Source organism: Oncorhynchus mykiss, chromosome 25 (genome assembly GCF_057628025.1).
Source record: "Oncorhynchus mykiss isolate SJ-2025 chromosome 25, ASM5762802v1, whole genome shotgun sequence".
In the NCBI taxonomy this organism is placed as follows: domain Eukaryota; kingdom Metazoa; phylum Chordata; class Actinopteri; order Salmoniformes; family Salmonidae; genus Oncorhynchus; species Oncorhynchus mykiss.
In genome coordinates this window covers 48,818,775-48,842,808 of record NC_143046.1, presented here as the reverse complement: position 1 = coordinate 48,842,808, position 24,034 = coordinate 48,818,775, and the positions used below count along the sequence as shown (strand labels likewise).

At 44.9% G+C, this 24,034-nt stretch overlaps 1 long non-coding RNA gene across 1 annotated transcript; it reads right to left on the bottom strand.

The window, feature by feature from the left end:
• Positions 1–19,897: 19,897 nt before the first annotated feature.
• On the bottom strand, positions 19,898–21,733 carry LOC149972019 (uncharacterized). The gene is made up of 2 exons (XR_016491966.1): positions 21,211–21,733; positions 19,898–20,396 (listed from the first exon to the last, which is right to left on the bottom strand). It is a non-coding gene; the product is annotated as an uncharacterized LOC149972019 (long non-coding RNA).
• Positions 21,734–24,034: the final 2,301 nt, after the last annotated feature.

Here is a 24,034-nt window from a genome sequence, read left to right as displayed (position 1 = left end):
TCTTGTCTCTGTCCTTTCCCTTCACCCTGTCTCCCTCTGCTGGTCGTGTTAGGTTACCTTTTCTCCCCCGCTTTCCCCCAGCTGTTCCTTGTCTCCTCTAACTACCCATTCACCCCGTTTCCCACCTGTTCCCTTTTTCCCTCTGATTAGGTCCCTATATCTCTCTCTGTTTCTGTTCCTGTCCTTGTCGGATTCTTGTTTGTTGTGTTTCATGCCTGAGCCAGACTATCGTCATGTTTGCTGTAACCTTGTCCTGTCCTGTCGGAATCTGCCGGTCTATCTGAGCCTACCTATGTTTGGTTATTAAAGAAGCTCTGTTTAAGTTAGTTCGCTTTTGGGTCCTCATTCACTCACCATAACAGAAGAATCCGACCAAGAATGGACCCAGCGACTTCGGATCCTCTCCACTCAGCCGTCGGGATCCAGGGAGCGATGCTAGGCAGACACGAGCAGGAAGTGTCTGCTGCTCGACATGCCGTTGAGACCCTGGCCACCCAAGTCTCCAACCTCACAGAACAGGTTCACCATCTCCGCCTCGATCCACCGGCCACTTCCAGGGCTTTCGAATCTCCGGAGCCCAGAATCAATAACCCGCCGTGTTACTCTGGGGAGCCCACTGAATGCCGCTCGTTCCTCACCCAGTGTGATATTGTGTTTTCTCTCCAGCCCAACACTTACTCCAGGAGCACTGCTCGTGTCGCCTACGTCATATCTCTCCTTATTGGACGGGCTCGTGAGTGGGGCACGGCAATCTGGGAGGCAAGGGCTGAGTGTACTAACCAGTATCAGGACTTTAAGGAGGAGATGATACGGGTTTTTGATCGATCTGTTTTTGGGGAGGAGGCTTCCAGGGCCCTGTCTTCCCTATGTCAAGGCAATCGATCCATAACAGACTACTCTATTGAGTTTCGCACTCTTGCTGTCTCCAGTGGCTGGAACGAGCCGGCCTTGCTCGCTCGTCTTCTGGAGGGTTTCCGCGCAGAGGTAAAGGATGAGATTCTCTCCCGGGAGGTTCCTTCCAGCGTGGATTCCTTGATTGAACTCGCTATTCGCATTGAGCGACGGGTTGATCTTCGTCACCGAGCTCGTGGAAAGGAGCTCGCGCTCTCCGTCGCCTCCCTCTCCGCATCACTACCATCTTCCTCTGCCGGCTCGGGTGCTGAGCCCATGCAGCTGGGAGGTATCCGCATCTCGACTAAGGAGAGGGAACGGAGAATCACCAACCGCCTCTGTCTCTATTGCGGTTCCGCTGGTCATTTTGTCACTTCATGTCCAGTAAAAGGCCAGAGCTCGTCAGTAAGCGGAGGGCTACTGGTGAGCGCTACTACTCCTGTCTCTCCTTCAAGATCCTGCACTACCTTGTCGGTCCATCTACGCTGGACCGGTTCGTCAGCTTCCTGCAGTGCCTTAATAGACTCTGGGGCGGAGGGCTGTTTTATGGACGAGACCTGGGCTCGGGAACATGACATTCCTCTCAGACAGTTAAAGGAGCCCACGGCCTTGTTCGCCCTGGATGGTAGTCCTCTCCCCAGGATTCAGCGTGAGACGCTACCTTTAACCCTCACTGTTTCTGGTAATCATAGTGAAACCATTTCTTTTTTAATTTTTCGTTCACCTTTTACACCTGTTGTTTTGGGCCATCCCTGGCTAGTTTGTCATAATCCTTCCATTAATTGGTCTAGTAATTCTATCCTCTCCTGGAACGTCTCTTGTCATGTGAAATGTTTAATGTCTGCTATCCCTCCTGTTTCCTCTGTCTCTTCTTCACAGGAGGAGCCTGGTGATTTGACAGGGGTGCCGGAGGAATATCACGATCTGCGCACGGTGTTCAGTCGGTCCAGGGCCACCTCTCTTCCTCCACACCGGTCGTATGATTGTAGTATTGATCTCCTTCCGGGAACCACCCCCCCCCGGGGTAGACTATACTCTCTGTCGGCTCCCGAACGTAAGGCTCTCGAAGATTATTTGTCTGTAGCTCTTGACGCCGGTACCATAGTCCCCTCCTCCTCTCCCGCCGGAGCGGGGTTTTTTTTTGTCAAGAAGAAGGACGGGTCTCTGCGCCCCTGCATAGATTATCGAGGGCTGAATGACATAACAGTGAAGAATCGTTATCCGCTTCCTCTTATGTCTTCAGCCTTCGAGATCCTGCAGGGAGCCAGGTTTTTCACTAAGTTGGACCTTCGTAACGCTTACCATCTCGTGCGCATCAGGGAGGGGGACGAGTGGAAGACGGCGTTTAACACTCCGTTAGGGCACTTTGAATACCGGGTTCTTCCTTTCGGCCTCGCTAACGCTCCAGCTGTCTTTCAGGCATTAGTCAATGATGTCCTGAGAGACATGCTGAACATCTTTGTTTTCGTTTACCTTGACGATATCCTGATTTTTTCACCGTCACTCCAGATTCATGTTCAGCACGTTCGACGTGTCCTCCAGCGCCTTTTAGAGAATTGTCTTTTTGTGAAGGCTGAGAAGTGCACTTTTCATGCCTCCTCCGTCACATTTCTCGGTTCTGTTATTTCCGCTGAAGGCATTAAGATGGATCCCGCTAAGGTCCAAGCTGTCATTGATTGGCCCGTCCCTAAGTCACGCGTCGAGCTGCAGCGCTTTCTCGGCTTCGCGAACTTCTATCGTCGTTTCATCCGTAATTTCGGTCAGGTGGCAGCTCCTCTCACAGCCCTTACTTCTGTCAAGACGTGCTTTAAGTGGTCCGTTTCCGCCCAGGGAGCTTTTGATCTCCTCAAGAATCGTTTTACATCCGCTCCTATCCTTGTTACACCTGACGTCTCTAGACAGTTCGTTGTCGAGGTTGACGCGTCAGAGGTGGGCGTGGGAGCCATCCTTTCTCAGCGCTCCCTCTCTGACGACAAGGTCCACCCATGCGCGTATTTTTCTCATCGCCTGTCGCCGTCGGAACGTAACTATGATGTGGGTAACCGCGAACTGCTCGCCATCCGGTTAGCCCTAGGCGAATGGCGACAGTGGTTGGAGGGGGCGACCGTTCCTTTTGTCGTTTGGACTGACCATAGGAACCTTGAGTACATCCGTTCTGCCAAACGACTTAATGCGCGTCAGGCGCGTTGGGCGCTGTTTTTCGCTCGTTTCGAGTTCGTGATTTCTTATCGTCCGGGCTCTAAGAACACCAAGCCTGATGCTTTGTCTCGTCTCTTCAGTTCTTCAGTAGCCTCCACTGACCCCGAGGGGATTCTCCCTGAGGGGCGTGTTGTCGGGTTGACTGTCTGGGGAATTGAGAGGCAGGTAAAACAAGCGCTCACTCACACTCCGTCGCCGCGCGCTTGTCCTAGGAACCTTCTTTTCGTTCCCGTTCCTACTCGTCTGGCCGTTCTTCAGTGGGCTCACTCTGCCAAGTTAGCCGGCCACCCTGGCGTTCGGGGTACGCTTGCTTCCATTCACCAGCGTTTTTGGTGGCCCACCCGGGAGCATGACACGCGTTGTTTCGTGGCTTGTTGTTCGGTCTGCGCGCAGACTAAGTCCGGTAACTCTCCTCCTGCCGGCCGTCTCAGGCCGCTTCCTATTCCCTCTCGACCGTGGTCTCACATCGCCTTAGATTTTGTCACCGGACTGCCTTCGTCAGCGGGGAAGACTGTTATTCTTACGGTTGTCGATAGGTTCTCTAAGGCGGCTCATTTCATTCCCCTTGCTAAGCTTCCTTCTGCTAAAGAGACGGCACAAATCATCATCGAGAATGTTTTCAGAATTCATGGCCTTCCGTCAGACGTCGTTTCGGACAGAGGTCCGCAATTCACGTCTCAATTTTGGAGGGAGTTTTGCCGTTTGATTGGGGCTTCCGTCAGTCTCTCTTCCGGCTTTCACCCCCAGTCTAACGGTCAAGCAGAACGGGCCAATCAGACTATTGGTCGCATCTTACGCAGTCTTTCTTTTCGTAACCCTGCGTCTTGGTCAGAACAGCTCCCCTGGGCAGAATACGCCCACAACTCGCTTCCTTCGTCTGCGACCGGGCTATCTCCTTTTCAGAGTAGCCTCGGGTACCAGCCTCCGCTGTTCTCATCTCAGTTCGCCGAGTCCAGCGTCCCCTCCGCTCAGGCTTTTGTCCAACGTTGCGAGCGCACCTGGAAGAGGGTCAGGTCTGCACTTTGCCGTTATAGGACGCAGACTGTGAGGGCTGCTAATAAGCGTAGAACTAAGAGTCCTAGATATTGTCGCGGTCAGAGAGTTTGGCTCTCCACTCAGAACCTTCCCCTTAAGACGGCTTCTCGCAAGTTGACCCCGCGGTTCATTGGTCCGTTCCGTATTTCTCGGGTCATTAATCCTGTCGCAGTTCGACTTCTTCTTCCGCGATACCTTCGTCGCGTCCACCCGGTCTTCCATGTCTCCTGCATCAAGCCCGTCCTTCGCGCCCCCGCTCGTCTTCCCCCCCTCCCCCCCATCCTTGTCGAGGGCGCACCCATCTACAGGGTCCGTAGAATTTTGGACATGCGTCCTCGGGGCCGTGGTCACCAGTACCTCGTAGATTGGGAGGGGTACGGTCCTGAGGAGAGGAGTTGGGTTCCCTCTCGGGACGTGCTGGACCGTGCGCTGATCGAGGATTTCCTCCGTTGCCGCCAGGTTTCCTCCTCGAGTGCGCCAGGAGGCGCTCGGTGAGTGGGGGGGTACTGTCATGTACTGTCATGTTGTGTCTTGTCTCTGTCCTTTCCCTTCACCCTGTCTCCCTCTGCTGGTCGTGTTAGGTTACCTTTTCTCCCCCGCTTTCCCCCAGCTGTTCCTTGTCTCCTCTAACTACCCATTCACCCCGTTTCCCACCTGTTCCCTTTTTCCCTCTGATTAGGTCCCTATATCTCTCTCTGTTTCTGTTCCTGTCCTTGTCGGATTCTTGTTTGTTGTGTTTCATGCCTGAGCCAGACTATCGTCATGTTTGCTGTAACCTTGTCCTGTCCTGTCGGAATCTGCCGGTCTATCTGAGCCTACCTATGTTTGGTTATTAAAGAAGCTCTGTTTAAGTTAGTTCGCTTTTGGGTCCTCATTCACTCACCATAACACATTCTCTTAGGGCAGTGGTTCCCAAACTTTTTATAGTCCCGTACCCCTTTGAACATTCAACCTCCAGCTGCATACCCCCTCTAGCACCAGGGTCAGCGTACTCTCAAATGTTGTTTTTTGCCATCATTATAAGCCTGCCACACACACACAATATTATACATTTATTAAACATAAGAATGAGCGTGAGTTTTTGTCACAACCCCGCTTGTAGGAAGTGACAAAGAGCTCTAATAGGACCAGGGCACAAATAATAATAATCAATAAGATTAAACCATCTTACATATAAAACCTTATTTGTTCATTGAAAATTGTGAATAACCCACCACAGATTAATGAGAAGGGTGTTCTTGAAAGGATGCACATAACTCTGCAATGTTGGGTTGTATTGGAAAGAGTCTCAGTCTGCTAGTGAGGGACGAGAATCCACTCTCACATAGGTACGTGGTTGCAAAGGGCATCAGTGTCTTGACATCAGTGTCTTAACATCCTGCCAAGGCAGGATACTCTGAGCGCAGCCCAATCCAGAAATCTGGCAATTTCACAGAACCGCTTGTTGCAATTTCGATGAGACTCTCTTATTCAGATATCGGTAAGTGGACTGGAGGCAGGTCATTAAAGGGAAAATGAATCCAGTTGTTTGTGTCATCCATTTTGGAAAAGTACCTACGTAATGTCTTCGATATATCACATTTGACATTGTCCGTAAGCTTGAGTTCATTTGCACAAAGACCTGTGTGTTGGTTGCTTGGTTGGGTATTCACACTGTAGCGCGTGACTGTTGCATAGCATAGCAAAGTCCATTTGGGCTCATAGAGTACTCATTTTAGACACGTGAGTGTCACACTTGCTCCGTTCGGCCTCATACTTATCTGTCATGGTTTGCAGGTAGAGGTCTTGAGTGCGGAGAGAAAGATTCAGTGATGAGTTTTCCTTGCATAGATATCATTTTGTCCATGTTCCTCACCTGTGTTCTCTCATCATTCTTCTTTGGTCTGCTTTGAGTGACGTTCATCAAGTTGCTTGCCCCTGTTTCAAGTAGCTCTCCCCTGTTTGTAGCTAACTCGTCAAATGTATCTAGTTTGGCGTATTTATTTTTGGCTAAATCAAGTTATTCCTGTAGAAGACAATTTTGTTCAAGAGTTTGTGCTCGTTCTTCGTCATAAGTTTTTAACTTTTATTTTAATTGTTCAGTTCTCAAACGTAGTTCCTCGGCTAGCATTATCTTTCCTTTTTTGTCTTTTGTCATTCGTATCCTGGTTCATTCCACCTGTCCCTTCGTCTCAACCGTTTCTTGCTCGTGCTTATGCTGTGCACTGCGGTACTGGACCGATGTCAATCTATGCTGGTGGCCATACTTTAAGGCTAAACTAGACAGAACCTTCACAAGGGCTGTGCCTGATGAGAAGCGAGGCAGCCATCTCTGTCGGCGCCGGAAGTTCCACCAAGGACAACGGAATGGATCCCAGCCTGCAACCCAAAACAACGATGTCGTAAAAGAGGGAAACAAAGAGGTCTTCCGGTCAGGCTCCAGAGACGGGCACATCGCGCATCACTCCCTAGCATACTACTCTCCAATGTCCAGTCTCTTGACAACAAGGTTGATGAAATCCGAGCAAGGGTAGCATTCCAGAGGGACATCAGAGACTGTAACGTTCTTTGCTTCACGGAAACATGGCTCACTCGAGAGACGCTAACGGAATCGGTGCAACCAGCTGGTTTCTTCACGCATCGCGCCGACAGAAACAAACAACTTTCTGGTAAGAAGAGAGGCTGGTGCGTATGCCTTATGATTAACTAGGTGTGGTGTGATCACAACAACATACAGGAACTCAAGTCCTTCTGTTCACCTGATTTAGAATTCCTCACAATCAAATGTCGACCGCATTATCTACCAAGAGAATTCTCTTTGATTATAATCACAGCCGTATATATTCCCCCCCCAAGCAGACATATCGACGGCCCTGAACGAACTTTATTTGACTCTTTGCAAACTGGAAACCACATACCATTAGACTGCAATCATTGTAGCTGGGGATTTTAACAAGGCTATTCTGAAGACTCCCTAAATTGTATCAGCATATCTATTGCGCAACCAGGGCTGGTAAAACCTTGGATCATTGCTATTCTAACTTCCGCGACGCATATAAGGTCCTCCCCCGCCCTCCTTTCGGAAAAGCTGAACACGACTCCATTTTGTTGCTCCCTGCCTACAGACAGAAACTAAAACAAGAAGCTCCCGCGCTCAGGTCTGTTCAACGCTGGTCCGACCAATCTGATTCCACGCTTCAAGACTGCTACGGTCACATGGACTGGGATATGTTCCGCATTGCGTCAAACAACAACATTGACGAATATGCTGATTCGGTGAGCGAGTTCATTAGAAAGTGCATTGATGATGCCGTTCCCATAGCAACGATTAAAACATTCCCAAACCAGAAACCGTGGATTGATGGCAGCATTCGCGTGAAACTGAAAGCACGAACCACTGCTTTTAACCAGGGAATGGTGACCGGAAACATGACCGAATACAAACAGTGCAGCTATTCCCTCCGCAAGGCAATCAAACAAGCTAAGCGTCAGTATAGAGACAAAGTAGAGTCACAATTCAATGGCTCAGACACAAGCGGTATGTGGCAGGTTCTACAGTCAATCACGGATTACAAAAATAAAACCAGCTCCGTCTCGGACCAGGCAGACTAAATAACTTTTTTGCCCGCTTTGAGGACAATACAGTGCCACTGACACGGCCCGCAACCAAAACCTGCGGACTCTCCTTCACTGCAGCCGACGTGAGTAAAACATTTAAGCGTGTTAACCCTCGCAAGCCGCGCAGACCAGCTGGCTGGTGTGTTTACGGACATATTCAATCAATCCTTATCCCAGTCTGCTGTTCCCACATGCTTCAAGAGAGCCAGCATTGTCCCTGTTCCCAAGAAAGCTAAGGTAACTGAGCTAAATGACTACCGCCTCGTAGCACTCACTTCCGTCATCATGAAGTGCTTTGAGAGACTAGTCAAGGACCATATCACCTCCAGACTACCTGACACCCTAGACCCACTCCAATTTGCTTACCGCCCAAATAGGACGATGCAATCTCAACCACACTGCACACTGCCCTAACCCATCTGGACAAGAGGAATACCTATGTGAGAATGCTGTTCATCGACTACAGCTCAGCATTTAACACCATAGTACCCTCCAAACTACTGCACAAAACAACTGATAACTCGGAACAGTAAAATCTGACTTTAGTGAGTTCAAGACAACTGTGAACTGGGAAGATACTGGGAAAAAACTCAGGCCTCTTTCTAGAGCTACAACCTGAAGATTACTGACATCATCATGATTCAACCTTCTTCTTTTTTTCTTGAGTTCCCAGTTGTCTTGAAAGCACCATAAATCCAGAAAATGACAAACTTTGATGACAAAAATGTTCCACACCGCGCCACCTTCCTGTTCAAGTGTTCACAGCACAACAAGGTGAATTCAAAAATGTCCTGTATTCTGCTGCAAAAATTGTTATATGCCAGGGAGATATGTAAACTTCAGCTAAGAAAGTAATACTACATTTATGTTGAGCAGTAAGCTGTTAATAGCCAATGTGCCTCACCCTAATGTGGTCTATTTTCACCTCTTAATGTTTCCTATTGTTCTGACTTGGTGGTGCACATGTAGCCTATTTAACGCCATAGTACCCTCCAAACTTGGCTTGTCACCAAAAGCACTCACAAACTTCTACAGATGCACAATCGAGAGAATCCTGTCGGGCTGTATCACCGCCTGGTCTGGCAATTGCTCCGCCCACAATCGTAAGGCTCTCCAGAGGGTAGTGAGGTCTGCACAAAGCATCACCGGGGGCAAACTACATGCCCTCCAGGACACCTACACCACCCGATATCACAGGATGGCCATAAAGATCATCAAGGACAACAACCACCCGAGCCACTGCCTGGTCACCCCGCTATCATCCAGAAGGCGAGGTCAGTACAGGTGCATTAAAGCAGGGACCGAGAGACTGAAAAACAGCTTCTATCTCAAGGCCATCAGATACCATATACTGCATCTTGCCTATGCCGTTCTGTACCATCACTCATTCATATATCTTTATGTACATATTCTTTATCCCTTTACACTTGTGTGTATAAGGTAGTAGTTTTGGAATTGTTAGGTTAGATTACTCATTGGTTATTACTGCATTGTCGGAACTAGAAGCACAAGCATTTCGCTACACTTGAATTAACATCTGCTAACCATGTGTATGTGACAAATAAATTTGATTAGATTTTTGATTTGATGCTTTATTTTGGAGGACGTTTGTCACAATTTCTGCTGTTTTTTCGCTTATGACTTTGTGATGTAACATTCTCAGCCCATTGACATATTTCGCTGCTTAGGTCAGTGGTCAGTCTTTCCGTGGGTGAGGGTTCACTTATTAGCAGGGGAATGGGGGCCACCTCCTCTGATAGCTTGCTCATTATTATTATTTTTTTTTTTTGTAAAGTTTGGGGTTTGACTCGTTGGCAGCTGCAAGAACTATGTGCATCAATTTATAGACGTTAATGAATAATCAATACTGGATCAATACTGTGGGAGATGGACTTCAATGAACTTACAAAGGAAAATGTAATTGATTTAGCAATGTTAATGATTAATCATACATGTACAGGCTATCTGAGAATTCAACTTCAACTTCAACTTTAATTAACCTGAAAGCATCACTGTATCTAGGTAAGGTGGAAAAGTTTAAAAATGTCTCATTGGTTGAAACAAATTAATTTGATCCTTAGCTGAATGATCAACCTGTTAAAAAGGTTTGTTTGAGCCTCCCGAGTGGCGCAGTGGACTAAGGCACTGGATCACAGTTGCTAACTGTGCTGCTAGCTGTGCCACTGTGCCACATCCTGGTTCGAGTCCAGGCTCTGTCGCAGCCGGCTGTGACCAGGAGACCCATGAGGCACAATTGACCCAGCGTCATCCGGGTTAGGTGAGGGTTTGGCCTGCAGGGATGTCCTTGTCCCATCATGCTCTAGCGACTCCTGTGGTGGGCTGGACGCGTGCACGCTGACACGGTTGCCAGGTGTACTGTGTTTCCTCCGGCACATTGGTGTGGCTGGCTTCCGTGTTAAGCGGGCATTTTGTCAAGTGCTTCTTGGGAGAGGGAGGGGCTAAAAGTAAAAACATATGTTTAAAAAAAATAAAAGGTTTGGGTTGGGTAATTTTTCCATGTTAAGTCGAATGAGACAACGATTTGCAATCAGTTGGGATTGGTTGGATATTATTAAGTCTGTAACTAGTTGTTACAGATGTGAGAATACATTTTTGACCCTTTATAAAAAATAAAGATTGTTGCCGATTCTTCACAACAAGGGGTCACTGACTCTGAAAACTAAAATTACACTGGATTCCAGCAAAGGCGGGACATTCATCACATTTCCAATTTGCATTTCTTGCTATCAATGTTATCGGAACATGCAATACACGCAATAAAGAAATACTCGCCGCGTCTACTCATGCTCCTGAAGCGTGAGAGACAGAGAGATAATACTTTGCTTCGGCCAAACTAATATATCTTCTCAAATGTCCTTAATCGGCTGGCCCTTATGTCCTAGATCTGGAAATGAATAATTCACCATCACACTCTGACCCTTTGTCAGGTATACAACACCAGAGACAATCTCTCCCTGGTATCTGTCATGGTTCCTCCTGGCACCAGAGGGCGGGCAAAGACTGCCCTAGAGGTGTGTTTTCTCTGGTCCTTTGCAGAAGCTTGAATTGTTTACCTTGTGCGTTCGTTTCCTGAGTGACTTTTCAAGACTTAGTGATTGCTGTTTTTTTAAGGTGTACTGTGATCCTGCGGCTACTGTTTATCAGTAAAGTATTATGTTTATCCTTAACCACTGATTCCTCGTCTGGTCTCTTCTCTGCAACTGGGTCCAACCTTAACACATCTCAGCAAGCTTCTGCCACAACATGGACCCTGGAGAGATCACACAGATCTGGAATGTGGTAGCCCACTAAGGAGCAATGTTAGGACGGCAGCAAGAACAGCTCTCCCAAATCTCCGGGACCCTTCGGGCACTTGTCGAGTCCCTCCAACCATGGCACGCCCCCAACCCAGGAGGAGCCAATGTACAGGTCTCAACGCCCACTGCTACAGACATTGTTGTGTAACGGCAGTGTGGGAACAGCAGCCACCATCTTGAATATCCGTAGTAGCCTTTACTTTTACTTTATTTTTTAAAATTATATAAGTTGCCTATATTCTTTGACAAAACACTTCAACCTACTTTTGTAACCCAACTTTAGGTATTTGTAAACGTTAATAAGCGATCAAATTGATCACTGGGCGATCTGTATTCAATAGCAGCTACTCAAGAAAACAATGTCCTTTTTCTCTCTTCCAAAATCGATTGCTGAATGCTGGACGGAATGAAGGATCTATTTGTCATTACACAAAGGATTTTTGTCAATGAAAATGACGTGTTTGGCTACGTGTGGAAGTTGTAGGAACTGCAAGCTCCCTGCTATATATTTTTGCTTGCCATAAACAACTCAGAGACTGGCGGATTAATACTTTTCTGTGTTTTTTGAGACCAGGTTTTTCTGGGGATTTCGCTTGCTGTTCACGTTCTGTTCACGTTCACAGACATTATTTAACCAGTTTTAGAAACTTCAGAGTGTTTTCTATCCACACATACTAATCATATGCATATACTATATTCCTGGCATGAGTAGCAGGACGCTGAAATGTTGCGCGATTTTTAACAGAATGTTCGAAAAAGGAGGGGGTAGACTGAAGAGGTTTTAACAAACTATAGTTTTGGGAAGTCAGTTAGGACATCTACTTTGTGCATGACACTTATTTTTTCCAACAATTGTTTACAGACAGATTATTTCACTTATAATTCACTATATCACAATTCCAGTGGGTCAGAAGTTTACATCCACTAAGTTGACTGTGCCTTTAAACAGCTTGGAAAATTAGAAACATCTGATAGGCTAATTGACTGGAGGTGTATTTCAAGGCCTTCCTTCAAAATCAGTGCCTCTTTGCTTCATGGCAAAATCTAAATAAATCATCTAAAACCTCAGAAAACAATTGTAAGACCTCCACAAGTCTGGTTCATCCTTGGGAACAATTTCCAAACGCCTGAAGGTACCACGTTCATCTGTACAAACAATAGTACGCACGTATAAACACCATGGGAACACGCAGCCATCATGGCGCTCAGGAAGGAGACGTGTTCTGTCTCCTAGTGCAAATCAGTCACAGAACAACAGCAAAGGACCTTGTGAAGATGCTGGAGGAAACGGGAACAAAAGTATCTATATCCACAGTAAAATGAGTTCTATATCGACATAATCTGAAAGGCCCCACAGCAAGGAAGAAGACACTGCTCCAAAACCGCCGTACGGTTTGCAACTGCACATGGGGATTAACTGTTTTGCCATAATGACCATTATGTTATGTTTGGAGGAAAAAGAACACCATCCCGACCATGAAGCACGGGGTGGCAGCATCATGTTGTGGGGGTGCTTTGCTGCAGGATGGACTGGTGCACATCACAAAATGGATGGCATCATCAGGCAGAAAAATTATGTGGATATAAGCTTGGTCGCAAATGGGTCTTCCAAATGGACAATGACCCCAAGCATACTTCCAAAGTTGTGGCAAAATGGCTTAAGGACAACAAAGTCAAGGTATTGGAGTGGCCATCACAAAGCCCTGACCTCAATCCTATAGAAGATTTGTGGGCCAAACTGAAAAAGCATGTGCGCGAAAGGAGGTCTACAAATCTGACTCAGTTACACCAGCTCTGTCAGGAGGAATGGGCCAAAATTCACCCAACTTATTGTGGAAAGCTTGTGGAAGGCAACCCAAAACGTTTGTCCCAAGATAAACAATTTAAAGTCAATGCTACCAAATACTAATTGAGTGTATGTAAACTTCTGACCCACTGGGAATGTGATGAAAGAAATAAAAGCTGAAATAAATAATAAATCACCACTCTCTGCTATTATTCTGACATTTCACATTTTTTTATTAAAGTGGTGATCCTAACTGACCTAAGACAGGGAATTTTTACTCTGGTTAAATTTCAGGAATTGGGAAAAACTGAGTTTAAATGTACTTGGCTAAGGCATAGGTAAACTATCGACTTCAACTATATAGTCACAGGAAAGACCAAAATATTGTCAGAGACTCCATTCACCCAAGTCGTAGACTGTTTTCTCTGCTACCACACTGCACACTGCAAGCTGTACTGGAGCACCATTTGATTTGTACAGTACACTGCTTCTACTCGCTGTTTATTATCTATGCGTGGTCACCTCACCCCTATCTACATGTACAAATTACCTCAACAAACCTGTACCCCCTTACATTGACTCGGTACCGTACCCTCTCCATCGATTAGAGACAAAACTGTGCAGCTGTATTCATAGACCTGGCCAAGGCTTTCACCTCTGTCAATCACCACATTCTTATCAACCTAGGTTTCTCAAATGGCCACTTCAAGCGGTACCGGAGTGCCAAGTCTAGGACAAAAAGGCTTCTCAACATTTTTTACCCCCAAGCCATAAGACTCCTGAACAGGTAACCAATGGTTACCCAGACTATTTGCATTGTGTGCCCCCCCATCCCCACCAACCGCTCTTTTACGCTGCTGCTACTCTCTTTTTATCTTATATGCATAGCCACTTTAACTATACATGTACATACTGGCTAACCGGGCTATCTGCATTGTGTCCCATCACCCGTCAACTCCTCTTTTTACGCTTCTGCTAATCTCTGTTCATCATATACAGTGGGGCAAAAACGTATTTAGTCAGCCACCAATTGTGCAAGTCCTCCCACCTAAAAAGATGAGAGAGGCTTGTAATTTTTATCATAGGTACACAAAAAATCCAGAAAATCACATTGTAGGATTTTTAATGAATTTATTTGCAAATTATGGTGGAAAATAAGTATTTGGTCACCTACAAACAAGCAAGATTTCTGGCTCTCACAGACCTGTAACTCCTTCTTTAAGTGGCTCCTCTGTCCTCCACTCGTTACCTGTATTAATGGCACCTGTTTGAACTTGTTATCAGTATAAAAGACACCTGTCCACAACCTCAAACAGTCACACTCCAAACTCCACTATGGCCAAGACCAAAGAGCTGTCAAAGGACACCAGAAACAAAATTGTAGACCTGGACCAGGCTGGGAAGACTGAATCTGCAACAGGTAAGCAGCTTGGTTTGAAGAAATCAACTGTGGGAGCAATTATTAGAAAATGGAAGACATACAAGACCACTGATAATCTCCCTCGATCTGGGGCTCCACGCAAGATCTCACCCCGGGGGTCAAAATTATCACAAGAACGGTGAGCAAAAATCCCAGAACCACACGGGGGGACCTAGTGAATGACCTGCAGAGAGCTGGGACCAAAGCCACCATCAGTAACACACTACGTCGCCAGGGACTCAAATCTTGCAGTGCCAGACGTGTCCCCTGCTCAAGCCAGTACATGCCCAGGCCCGTCTGAAGTTTGCTAGAGAGCATTTGGATGATCCAGAAGAAGATTGGGAGAATGTCATATGGTCAGATGAAACCAAAATATTACTTTTTGGTAAAAACTCAACTCGTGTTTGGTGGACAAAGAATGCTGAGTTGCATCCAAAGAACACCATGCCTACTGTGAAGCATGGGGTGAAAACATCATGCTTTGGGGCTGTTTTTCTGCAAAGGGACCAGGACGACTGATCCGTGAAAGAATGAATGGGGCCATGTATCGTGAGATTTTGAGTGAAAACCTCCTTCCAATCAGCAAGGGCATTGAAGATGAAACGTTGCTGTGTCTTTCAGCATGACAATGATCCCAAACACACCGCCCGGGCAATGAAGGAGGGGCTTCGTAAGGAGGAGTGGCTTCGTATTTAAAGGTCCTGGAGTGGCCTAGCCAGTTTCCAGATCTCAACTACATAGAAAATCTTTGGAGGGAGTCCGTGTTGCCCAACAACAGCCCCAAAACATCACTGCTCTAGAGGAGATCTGCATGGAGGAATGGGCCAAAATACTAGCAACAGTGTGTGAAAACCTTGTGAAGACTTACAGAAAACATTTGACCTCTGTCATTGCCATCAAAGGGTATATAACAAAGTATTGAGATAAACTTTTGTTATTGACCAAATACTTATTTTCCAACATCATTTGCTAATAAATTCATTAAAAATCCTACAATGTGATTTTTTTTCTCTTTTTGTCTGTCATAGTTGAAGTGTACCTATGATGAAAATGACAGGCCTCTCTCATCTTTTTAAGTGGGAGAACTTGCACAATTGGTGGCTGACTAAATACTTTTTTGCCCCACTGTATGCAGTCAATTTAACGATACCTACTACTACCTCAATAAGCATGACTAACAGGTGTCTGTATATAGCCTTGCTACTCTTTTTTCAAATGTCTTTCTACTGTTGTTTTATTTCTTTACTTACCTACACACACACACACACACACAGACCTTTTTTTTGGCACCATTTGTTAGAGCCTGTAAGTAAGCATTTCACTGTAAGGTTTACACCTGTTGTATTCGGCGCACGTGACAAATAAACTTAGATTTGATTTGAAATGACTGCCTCGCCTGGCTCACCAACTACTTCTCTGACAGAGTTCAGTGTGTCAAATCGGAAGGCCTGTTGTCCGGACATCTGGCAGTCTCTATGGGGTTGCCACAGGGTTCAAATCTCGGGCCGACTCTTTTCTCTGTATACATCAATGATGTTGCTCTTGCTGCTGGAAATTCTCTGATCCACCTCTACGCAGAAGATACCATTCTGTATACTTATGGCCCTCTTTGGACACTGTGTTAACAAACCTCCAGACGAACTTCAACGCCATACAACTCTCCTTCTGTTGCCTCCAACTGCTCTTAAATTCAAGTAAAACTAAATGCATGCTTCCACCGATTGCTTCTGTCACGCCCTGACCTTAGAGAGCCTTTTTATGTCTCTATTTGGTTTGGTCAGGGTGTGATTTGGGTGGGTATTCTATGTTCTGTTTTCTATGTTTTTGCCGGGTATGGTTCTCAATCAGGGACAGCTATCGTTGTCTCTGATTGGGAATCATACTTAGGCAGCCTTTTCCCCTTTTGTCATGTTGGGAAGTTGTCTTTGTTCGGGATACTATAGCCCTTGTAAGCTTTACGGTCGTTTTTTGTTTTCTTGGCGAAATTTTAACAAATAAAATAAAATGTACGCTGTACCTTGGTCTCATTCCGACGACGGCCGTGACAGATTTCATTTTTTTCTGTATAGACAGGAGTAAATATATAATTTGGGAAAATATATTTCCATTTACTTCCCTATTGGACCCACCGCTATGCCATTTTTCTCATGTACTATTGGTTTTCATATCAACTTTCTTTTGATGGCCAGAAGCCAGAGGCACAATGCTAGTCATGAAATGACGCAGTCAATAAAAACATTTGCCAAAATACAATTCACAGGAAAACACCATTCTAAACAGCGCAACTGATAACAGTTCCACATGTGACAGAGATTTTCATCTCTGTTAGAAACTTAGAAAGAGGAGGACTGTATAACAACTAGGATGGGTTGTTAATATGAGTTGCATGTTCTGTTAAGTGCATCTTACCATAATGTAAATGTGATTTCTGTCATTCTGAGCACCATGGGTGGACACCCTAATGGGTTGTGCACCCTGTTGTAGAAAACCCGATCAAAAGATTAGGCAGAGACCATTTAATTGTATAATAGAAAAATCAAACAGCTGCGAGGCAGATCTGTCTCTGATTTCACAGGGAAGAACTCGAAGGGAAAATGGTTACATGTCCCATGTATAGTGGGAGGTGACAATACAAACATATTGTTTACACAACAACTCTGTTGTACAAGCAACAGTTCCGGAACACATTGGCCTTGTGTTAGGGTGAAGACAGCAGGAGTATATGAAAGGCTTAACCACACAGTCCAACATAGAACTTGTCCCTTGAGAAGTTACAACAGCTCACACTATTTTCTTTCACCACACCCCAGTACATATGGGTCCGGTAAATATCTTAAATGGCTGGTAAATATTCATCTTCTCGTTCACGTTGTCCAGGGCCATATTTACTTAACGGAAACACTGACTGACACATGCGCGCGCACACACACACACACACACACACACACACACACACACACACACACACACACACACACACACACACACGGTGTGGAGCTGGCTCACTGCATTGTGGCGCGCCAGGGATTCAAAAAGAGATCAGTGTTGGGCATGGGGAGAGCTTCTCTGTTAATGTCACCTGCCATCAGCTGGTGGGTGCAGACACACACCGACGTGCCTAGAATGACAAACAAGGCCAAGTCATTCAGCACATTACCAAGAAAAAAGCCCACAGTCTGCAATGAAAAGCTGCAAAGTGGCTCCTCCTGATTACACTCCCTCTGCCACACACACAGACTGTACATAGACACACAGACACTCTCATTAACACACCTACATGGACAAACACATACGCTCACTCCCACACGCAAACATACTCCTACACACAGGCTCCTTTACCTTTTTTTGGAGAGAAAGCTGCACCTTGAGGCAGTTAGTGTAGAAAAGGCCTGGGCTTTAAGCCTTGGAGACGATTACCCCTTTGCCAATGGAGCCCGGGACAAATGAGCACTGCCCTGATGCGAAGCTTAGCACACTCAGTAAATAGGTATTGCACCTCGAGCACAGTAAAATGCTAAAAGTGAACTGCTGTGTGCTGTTTTTGTTGCTCTGATTCTAATCAATGTTTTATCACTTACAGTATCTCAGAATTGAGTTGACCACAGAAATGTCTCACTCACAGCATAACGGCTCACTCGGCTTAACGGTTTACTACTATTTAATCCCCTATGGCTGCATTTACCAAGGCAGCCCAATTCTGATCTTTTGCCACTAATCTGTCTTTTCACCAATCAAATCAGATCTTTTGCCAATAATTGGGCAAAAGATCAGAATTGGGCTGCCAGTGTAAAAGCAGCCTATCAATCCTACAAACATTGTTACACTGTGATGTAATAGTGTAATAGGGTTGTTGTCTGCTTGTTTTCAAGTCATGATGTCTAGTGTGATCTGGCTAGTAGTGGCTGGCTTCAATGGTGGCGATCCTCAGCCATAGTGGTGGTGACTGGCTTCAATTGAGGCGGTCCTCAGCCATAGTGGTGGTGGCTGGCATCAATGGAGGTGGTCCTCAGCCATGGTGGTGGTGACTGTCTTCAATGGTGGCAATCCTAAGCCATAGTGGTGGTGACTGGCTTCAATGGAGGCGGTCCTGAACCATAGTGGTGGTGACTGGCTTCAATGGAGGTGGTCCTCAGCCATGGTGGTAGTGACTGGCTTCAATGGAGGTGGTCCTCAGCCATGGTGGTGGTGACTGGCTTCAATGGAGGCGGTCCTCAGCTATAGTGGTGGTGGCTGGCTTCAATGGAGGCAGTCCTCAGCCATGGTAGTGGTGACTGGCTTCATTGGAGGCGGTCCTCAGCCATGGTGGTGGTGGCTGGTTTCATTGGAGGCGGTCCTCAGCCATAGTGGTGGGCAAAGAGTCATGTTGAACCAACTAGAATACAGAGCCACTGAGCAAAGGCTTGACTGGGATACCTAGATGTGGTCTACTTATTGAGAAAGTAAATTGGGTCTTGTTACTGGGAAATGGAGACCTTGATGTTGCTTCTAGACATGTTGCTTCACTGTTTGTTTGTGGGTGATTGTCTATGTTGATTGCTTGTGTCATCACAGTTCTCATTTAGCTTCACGGTCGTTATTTGTTTATTGTTTTGTATAGTGTGTTTCAGTGTTCAGTGTTTTCTTTATTAAATTTCATCATGAACACATACCACGCCGCATTTTGGTCCTCCGATCCTTCTCGCCTCTCCTCTTCAGATGAAGAGGAGGACGACCGTAACAATATCACTCATATTTTCAAGCATGGTGGTGCCTGCATTTTGTTATGGGTATGCTTGTCATCGGCAAGGATTAGATAGTTATTTTAATCAAATTTAATGGAATTGAGCTAAGCACAGGCAAAATCCTACAGGAAAATCTGGTTCAGTCTGCTTTCCAATAGACACTGGGAGACAAATTCACCTTTCAGCAGGACAATAACCTAAGACACAAGGCCAAATATACACTGGAGTTGTTAACCAAGATGACATTGAATGTTCCTGAGTGGGCTAGTTACAGTTTTGACTTAAATCGATTTGAAAATCTATGGTAAGACTGTCTAGCAATGATCAACAACCAACTTGACAGAGCTTGAAAAATTCAAAAAAGAATAACATGCAGATATTGTACCATCCAGTTGGGCAAAGCTCTTAGACACTTACCCAGATAGACTCACAGCTATAATCACTGCCAAAGTCGATTCTAACGTATTGACTTAGAGGTGTGAATTCTTATGTAAATTAGATATTTCTGTATTTCATTTTCAAGAAACAAACATGAGTTGTGGAATTCAGTAGAAAGACATGGCTTTACAGTTAATATTACAGAAAATGTATGAATTCTGTATGTTAGTAGTTTTGATTATTGTTTTGGCCTAGGGCCTATATGATCAGTACTATATTATAACAGAACATGGCCAAGATGTTCAAATGTTCATAAATGACCAGCATGGTCAAATAATAATAATCACAGTAGTTGTCAAGGGTGCAGCAAGTCAGCACCTCAGGAGTAAATGTCAGTTGGCTTTTCATAGCCGATCATTGAGAGTATCTCTACCTCTCCTGCTGTCTCTAGAGAGTTGAAAACAGCAGGTCTGGGACAGGTAGCACGTCCGGTGAACAGGTCAGGGTTTCATAGCCGCAGGCAGAACAGTTGAACATGAATACAACAATGATGTCTGTTCTTCAAACTAGGTATTTTATTGGCTCTATTGCTGTGGACACTTAGGGTAAGGAAAACAATGTCATTTTTTATTTGGTTGAACTATCCCTTTAACAGTTTGTTCTGTCAATCAATCACTGTGTGTGGGTGGGATTGTCAGGAGATGGGTCAGGATGTTTGTGAGGGTTTAAAACCTGCCAATCAATCACTGTGGGTGGGACTTTGAGGGGAGGTGGTAGATTAGTAATCTATTCAGAAAAACGACTCTAATCCACTCTTTAATTTATTGTGGCTAAAATTTAGTTTATTATGGAAAAAAACTAAGAAAAAAGGTTGTTCTGTCAAAAAAAGGTTGTTCTGTGTTCTGTCAAGTAATCATGGATTCCATTTTGAGAAACAATATAGAATTGCAGGATTTTTTTTTAAATGCACACATTTTCAAGGAGAGGACCGCCAGACCCCGACAGATTGTGCACCTCCACTTTTATCCAAAGTCAGGTGCTCATGAATAGACCTACGGGTATGATTGAAGAATAAAGCATGTGTTAAACATTGTCTTTGCTACACAGGAAGCAGCAGTTGACTACTCCATTTACATGACCGTTACGGGTACTTTGGTATACTGTACCTAACGATCCCGCCCCTTTTGGGGGGTAAACAAATGCAAAATGCCATAGACGTCAATATAATTTGACATATTTTACACACCGGTATTTTAGTAGCCCGAACACATAAATAAATGACTGTATGTGCAACAGACATGTCGAGTGATTACTTTGCAACGCTGCCTGCTCTCGAGCATTTGTGTTACACAGAAAAGTTACGATTGATCCATCTTCCCTCATGTCCCTTCAGTCTCCCAACTTCAAACTGGAACAATGACCCTACACAATTGCCAGAAATGACCTATCCAGACATTTATTCCTACTTGATAGAATTTCCAGGTATGTTATCAGCTATAAATGTCCATTCCTGGTGCTATATTTTTTTAAATGTCTGTCACCGAGATTCTTGATTTTTCAGGTTTGATTGGGAGTCCTGTTTACTGATGTTACTAGCTTGAGTGGGTGGCTTCTTTGACAGTGGGATGCATAAACCATTTAGCTGGACAAGACCTTGAGTACAAAGGCCTTGTTACCAAAATGAAATACATTTTAATTGGTTTTACAGTTTAATGCTACATGAATTCAAACTCCAAATTAATTAGTGCAGACCTACATTTTTACTTGGACTAGTTAATGATAGATACCTTTTTATTTCCATAAAATAGGGATATAAACAGAAAATAAAATGAAGAACTACAGAATTAAGTTTGAAGTTTACTTTACCAGTGGATGGGTGCAGGTGATTTGCCATGTAGAACCTGAAACATCTGACTGCACCATCTTCAAGGCCCAAGTTAAGCCATCCTGGAGGGTTACTGAGAAGCCTCATAACACCTGGGTGGCTGTTAAAAATGATGGGAAGATAAAAGTTGCTCACTGTGACTTTATGGCAGTCTAAGCACAAACAGTAATTACATACCTTTAAAGTGCACTTAAATACAGAAAATATTAATAACTTCATGTACGGGGTCAATTCCATTTCAATTCCAAAAATGTTCTACCTGAAGGAGCAGTACTTTTTGAGCATTGGAACCTGAATTGGTGGAAATTAAATTGGCCCCATAAATGACTGCCTTAATTTATTTTTAGACTAGGTGAAAGCTGTTCACATGTTGGTGCTGTCCTGTCCAAATTGGAAGCTTCTGTCCACCTGGGTTACAGGAGTGTGGCATGTACCAGCACTGCCTGTGCCTGGAATAACGTATCCACCAAAACAGTAGAACCAGCAATGATTAAAGATATTGAATTCTACACAGAAAAAGTAAAAGAAACTAGGAAGAGGTAGGGAAAGGAGACAGGAAAAGCAGCTGCCCCAGATGTTCTCAGTGACAAAGGAATTTCCCATTAGCCTCAGTATATTCAAGAACCATGCTGATGTTTTCACCACCAAAACCTGGTTCAATAATCTAGAAGGTTTTACAGATGAGCAAGTTTCTCAGGTGGGGGAGGAAACTAAAGACCAGGCTGCCTGTAAGGCTTGGCATCAACATAGAGCAGGACAGACCACAGGGTTATTCACACACAGCCGGACAAATCATCCCAAGCACGTATTAAAGACAACAGTAAAAGTAAATTATTTGACAACCAAATCATTCTATGGGGCAAGGACCATGAGGTATAAATATGCATTAGGCCTGAGCACTACCATATAACATACCTCTACTATGATATTAGTATCAGACCAGGTATATACAGTGCATTCAGAAAGAATTCAGACCCCTTGACATTTTTCATATTTTGTTGCGTTGCAGCCTTATTCTGAAATGAATTCAATAGTTTTTTCCCTTATCAATCTACACACAATAGCCCATAATTGTTAAAAATGTATAAAAAAAAATGTTAAATGAAATATAACATTTACATAAGTATTCAGACCCTTTGCTATGTGATTCGAAACTGAGCTCAGGTGTTCCCCTGTTTCCATTGATCATCCGTGACATGTTTCTGCAACTTGATTAGAGTCCACCTGTGGTAAATTAAATTGATTGGACATGATTTGGCAAGACACACAGCTGTCTTTATAAGGTCCCACAGTTGACAGTGAATGTCAGAGCAAAAACCAAGCCATGAGGTCAAATTAATTTCCTGTAGAGCTCCGAGACAGGATTGAGTCGAGGCACAGATCTGGGGAAGGGTACAAAAAAATGTCTGCAGCATTGAAGGTCCCCAAGAACACAGTGGCCTCCATCATTCTTAAATGGAAGAAGTTTGGAACCACCAAGACTCTTCCAAGAGCTAGCCTCCCGGCCAAACTGAGCAATCGGGGGAGAAGGGCCTTGGTCAGGGAGGTGACCAAGGCCCCGATGGTCACTCTGACAGCGCTCTAGAGTTTATCTGTGGAGATGGGAGAACCTTCCAGAAGGACAACCATCTCTGCAGCCCTCCACCAATCAGGCCTTTATGGTAAAGTGACCAGACGGAAGCCTCTCCTCAGTAAAAGGCACATGACAGCCCACTTGGAGTTTGCCAAAAGACACCTAATGGACCCTCAGACCATGAGAAACAAGATTGAACTCTTTGGCCTGAATGCCAAGCGTCACATCTGGAGGAAACATGGCGCCATCCCTACAGTGATGCATGGTGGTGGCAGCATCATGCTATGGGGATGTTTTTCAGCGGCAGGGACTGGGAGACTAGTCAGGATTGAGGGAAAGATGAACCGAACCAAGTACAGAGATCCTTGATGAAAACCTGCTTGAGAGCACTTAGAACTACAGACTGGGGCCCAGCCAGAGCCAGGACTTGAACCCGATACAATATCTTTGGAGAGACATGAAAATAGCTGTGTAGCGACCCTCCCCATCCAACCTGACAGAGCTAGAGTGTATCTGCAGAGAAAAATGGGGAAACTCCCCAAATACAGGTGTGCCAAGCTTGTAACCCAAGAAGACTCAAGGATGTAATCGCTGCCAAAAACAATTGAATGAATTTTAGGATAAGGCTGTAATGTAACAAAATGTGACCCGATTCAGGAAACTAGACATATGTTGCAAGTCATGACTTCACAGAAGAGCCATTTGAAGGTAAAACATATTTTTTTATTTAAAAACAATTGGGGGGCAGAAATGCCTTCTTGAACATGTGAACTTTCATGTGCCTTAATAACAAACTTTTATGCCATCTGTAAATATGAATAAAGTTGTTAAATAAAGAACCTAGTTGGTTTAGCCAAAGATAAAGTCAGGAACCTTTGATTGGCTGAGATAATGAGTGGGCTGGACATGCCAAGAGATTCAGATTGTTCTGCGATGTAGCATCTTGTGTCTATAAAATGAGCTGCTCATTATGCGTAGATAATCCTTTCTACTGCAGTTTTTGCTAAAGATATAACGTTAGCTATGGAGAACTACAAATATGCTGCTACTGCTCTCAATAACATTGCTGCCCTGAATTTATCAAGCGCTATTGACAAAGGTAAGTGGGAAAAAGTTGTGATGGACTACTTTCTTGAGGACGATTGTGCCATCCTGACTCTTTCTGACTCTGAAAATGAAGAAATCGCTGATTTAGGTCAAAACATTTTCATTGAAGAAGACATTGTAGAGAG